This window comes from Echinops telfairi, unplaced genomic scaffold (genome assembly GCF_000313985.2).
Source record: "Echinops telfairi isolate 266 unplaced genomic scaffold, ASM31398v2 ScPeMD7_16;HRSCAF=60, whole genome shotgun sequence".
Classification (NCBI taxonomy): Eukaryota; Metazoa; Chordata; class Mammalia; order Afrosoricida; family Tenrecidae; genus Echinops; species Echinops telfairi.
The window spans coordinates 9,490,100-9,494,970 of NW_022103913.1; positions in this window are offsets into that span (position 1 = coordinate 9,490,100).

The following is a 4,871-nucleotide window of genomic DNA, read 5'->3' on the forward strand; positions in this document are numbered from 1 at the left end:
CCCTGCATCCTCCCACCCCTGTTTAAAATCTTCACAGTATTGCTAAAATGGACACTCTTATTCACGTCTCCGTTGATGAGGCTGGTTAAGGAATGCGTGGGCCAGTGCACAAGGACAGCGCAAGGCCGGCTCCCCTGTTCAAGAACCTCAGGAAGAGACGTGGTTACAGGCCCCAAACAGTAAGGCTTGTTCATCCTTTCTCTGCTCTCTCTCAACATGTCATGCCCATTGTCAGGCGCCATTCTCATCTTGTGCTGTGAAAAATTCCCATTTAAATTTATGATTGTGAATTTTGCTTTTCATCTTTGTTTTGTACAATGCCAGTCTTCAATGCAAACATAAGCACGTTGAACGTGTATGCAGAACCACTGACACGAAACAATTTCCTAGTTCACAGCTTCTGTGTACACAAGTATTTCCTTCTTGCCAGAGCCGTGGAAACACTACACACACATACAAAAGCTCCCTTGGTTTTATTTCATGGCTTGATACTTACCCACTTAACCGACATTCTTTACCTTCAGCTCGCTGATGGGCAAGGCAGAACTGGAAGGGAGAGGGACGGTCCCATCTTTCCTTTTCCTTCTACGCCATCATTTTTCCAGGTTGGCTGGGAAATCACACGAGGGAGAAAGGAGATGACGGACCTTGTTGGTCTTCCATGTTTCTGAGAACATCACTACCGTCCGTCTGCATTTGAAGCAAGTTCCGGTTCAGGGTAAAGTGTGGCCTCTTGGGGCTGCAAGCCCCCAGCTTACTCAGTCATAGACAGATGTGGCACACAGAGACACGCTATACATGCCTTAGTCTTACTCTGATCCTGCTGAGCTCCCACCTGGTGGAAGTCTGTGCTTGTGGGGCTCAGAATGGTGTTCGAGAAGTGGAGCAACAAGGAACCATGGCAGCTACTTATTCTGCACGTGTTTCCTCTGCCCACACGCCTGCTTTTCTACCCATCAAACCAGTTAAAAAGCACAAGTTCAAAGACAAAATGATGAAGAATTTCCAGACAAAGCTAGTGCAAGGTCTCTGGAAGTAGAACCCCATGACACGATCCGTGGTCATGAAACTGGCCCTGCAACCAGACTACATGCCTGTCAGTGGGCTCCCTGGGTAATTACACGTTGTCCGCATTAGCCCCATGTTACCCAAATGGATGCCATGATGACAGCTGAAATTGACCTTGCTACCAGGAATGTATGAAAGTGCCCCTTGACTTACAGTCTCATGTCGAGTTAAGGCTGGTAAATTGCATCAAAGCAGTTGCCATTGAGTTCATTGCAACTCGTGGCGACTGTGTGTCAGAGGAGAGCTGAGGTGCATGGGTTTTCCCTGGCTGCTGTTTTGGAAGGAGACCAGTAGTAGACCTACTGTAGCAGATCACAGTGAATTTCATAGTAGATCAGGTGAATTTCATATGTTGATATGTAGGAGGTTTCTGTTTAATATATTCTCACGACTAATCTTGACTCTTGTGCATCATGCCAGGATCTCCCATCAGGCTGATCCTCACTGTTTGACTTTGAAAATGTAGCCTTTTGCTCTAAAGGAAAGTGAAATTTGTTAGTCAAGGTTACTAATTAGTCTCATTATTATTTGGATTGTTGTGTTTTCCCTACTGTGAGATCATGAAGATATTTTCCTGTTTTCCTAACCATTTTAAAGGTCTCTTAAATCTTTGTTTTGTTTTTAGCTTTAGATACTTAAGCCATCAGGAGTTTGTTTTTATGTTTGGTGGGAGGTAGGATTCTAACTTTACATTTAGTTTAATATGGAAAGTCAGTTGTCCAAACACCATTTGTTAAATAGTCCATCACCTCCTCCACTAATTTCTGTTTGTTTTTTATCAAATCCCTACATTATTCCACTGATCTACTCATATTTCTTATTGAATTAGCCAAGTTTTTAATAAGATTGATTGCTGGTTTGGTGAGAACCTAGTTATTTTAAAGAATATATTTTCTATTCATTACAGACCATGGAAACAGCACAACACAAGCAACCAGGTTTTCTTACTTTTCAGGATGCTTGTGGAAATGCTCCAACTGACATAAGCGTGAAACCACAATGACTTTGAGATCAGACAGACTGGCATTCGTATCCCAGGCCTGTCATTTTCTGGCTGTTTGAACTTGGGGCACATTTTTTAACCTCTGAGGCTAGACTCTCTAATCTGTAAAATGGGGATAATAAGATCTACGACCTAGAGCTGTTGAGAGGATTAAATGAGTTAAGTACCTGCCCAATCTAAGTGCTGGTTTCCTTCTCCTTTCCTGTCCTTGAAAAGCGCCTGGTGTTTCTTGCTTATTTATTCACTTGTTGATGCTACAAAAGATGACTGGAGTCCGCTCAAAGGCAAAACAAAACACCATGCCAGGCTGGCAATCTGATTCAGCCACTTTCCTAAACCCAAATAATTGCCTAGGCTTTGGGAAAAGCAAAAGCTATAAGGATATCCTTAAGTGGTCCGGCAGCTGACTGCTGCTTTTCTTATTAATTAAATGGCACCAACAGGTCATAATAAACCCAGAGCCAATCAGCCTTCCCCACCAAATTACACAAACTCCGCTCTCCTGACAAGTGCTGAAAAGATCAAAAGGCTGGGGAAATCAATAGGATTAAGAGTTTGAAATTCTGACGTCTTACCCACGGTGAGTCTGGGACCTTCAACTCTCCCTCATTGCTCAGACCAATGTCGTTTGTGCAGATGGAGAGGAATTCTGTAAACTAAGACACCTTGAGTCCAGGGAGGGAGGTGAGAACATGCTTGGAATTTTATCATGTCCAGGTAGAAACCTAAATTGAAATAGCTGTTCTGGAAGATCAAAGAGAAAAAGAGTACGGCAGGAATAAATACATGATTACTCCCGCTGCAGCAAACGGAGAGAGCTAATGGGCCTAATGAAGCTGGGCCAAGCCCCCTCCTGCAACTTGCTCTGTGCTGCGTGGATGAGCTCCCGGAGAGAGACGAACCAGCCGGTGAGCCGCAGAGGAGGCTGGGTCTGGACCCGCCACGCTCTGAGACCCCGTCTGAGGGAGTGGCGAGGCCCAGCTGGAAGGAGGCTGCAGCGGAACCTGTGAAGGAAGGAACTGGCTGCTGCCATGGGAAGGGCCGTGTGCCAAGGACAGGGGTCACCACTGTCTTTAGTGCCCTTCCATTAGGGGGCCCTCAAATGGGTGCGGCATGATGGAGTGGAAAGAGGCTTTGAAAACAGACCTCGTGTAAACCCTGGCTCCAGCTCTTGCACCTGCACCACCTCAGGCACGTGACTTTGTCCTCTCGGAGGCTTGGGTGCTTTGTCTACTGAGTGAGAAAGAATTGCAATCTGAAAGCCTGGTTGTGAGAGTCCTCTCAATGCAGGAGGGGCTCCATCAATGTGCCTACAAGCATTCTCGACATTGAGATGTTGCTCCTCTTCAGCGGCCTGGGGTTCAGTGGCTTTGCTCCCTCAGCAGCGATTCTAAGCAGGAGTTTTCCAGTCTCACAACGAGCTCTCCTCCCCACCTCTCAGTAAAGCCAGTCTGTTGTGTGCAGGGCTGCATGTACAGTGTTAAGTCCCGCACTTACGGAATGTTTCTGAATTTGTGTAAATGGAGTATTTGTGACTCAGAACACTTGTTCTCTTGTAACAATGTTCTAAACCAATGTTTCCCATAGACACTCTGATTAAGACCCACGGGAGGGCTCAGGACAAGCTGCGATCAAGTCGAATCTGACCCATAGTGAGTTACTGTAGAGGACAGATTAGGGTCCTTTCTAAGGTTTCTAAGAATGCCATTCTTTATTAGAGCAGATAGCTTCGCCTTTCTCCCACTGAGAGGCTGGTGGATTCGAACTGCCAACGTCAAGATTAGCAGCTCAATGCTTAACCCACTATGCCACCAGGGCTCCTTCTGGATGGCCCAGGAATCTATATTTTAATGAGTAACTATAGATCTTGCTGTCAGAATGGGGTTTAGCAGCTCTGGCATCTCCCAAGAGCTAGTTAGAAAAGTAAAATCTTAGACTTGCTCGTACCCACTGAAACAAAAACTTGCTTTAAGAAGATTCTCAGAATGGGGGAACCCATGACAAGCTTGGATATATAGCCCCCACCTACCCCTCATGGGACAAATAACAGAAATGTGAGTGACGGGAGACAGCAGACAGTATAAGATATGAAGTAATAATAATAATATGTGTCATTGATCAAGGATTCACGAGGGTGGCAGGATGGGGGAGGGAGGGGAAAAAGGAGCTTCTACCAGGGCCTCAAGTAGAAAATGTTTTGGAAATGCTGATGACAATATATGTACAAATATGCTTGATACAATTGATGTATGGAATGTTAGAAGAAGAAGCGGAAGAAGGAAAAGGCTGTGGTCCAGATGAGGTGCTCCTCTGTTTGCGCGCCTTCACACTCAGCAGGAGGGACCACGATCGGAGAGCAGCTGGGACTGCAACACGAGGAACACATCAGTCCAGAGCAGCACAACCAAAAGAAGGAGATTCTCAGGGTAAGTGGCTATACACACTGCACAGATCTTATTTTGAAGTAAAAAACAAACGGGGCAAAAGCACCTGGTGGGCCGGATAAATGTCCTTGGCGGGCCGCATATGGCCAGCCCCGTGTGTTGTAGTTTGAGGACGCCCCCAGCCTCTTGAGTAGACACTCAGTAAATGGTAGCAGTTGCTCTAAGAGTTGCAAGAAGGTTCTAAATGCTACTTCAGAGTAGCATTCTGGTTTGGAGAAGCTCTCTACCTATATTTAATATCCTAAGATAGTAGGTATAGGGCAAATGCCGTCCATACTGAGATGAGCATTCCTGCCTGAATGTATCCTTTTGCCCCCCCTCCCCGAACTCCCCTGTTTCTACTGGTTCACAAGGAC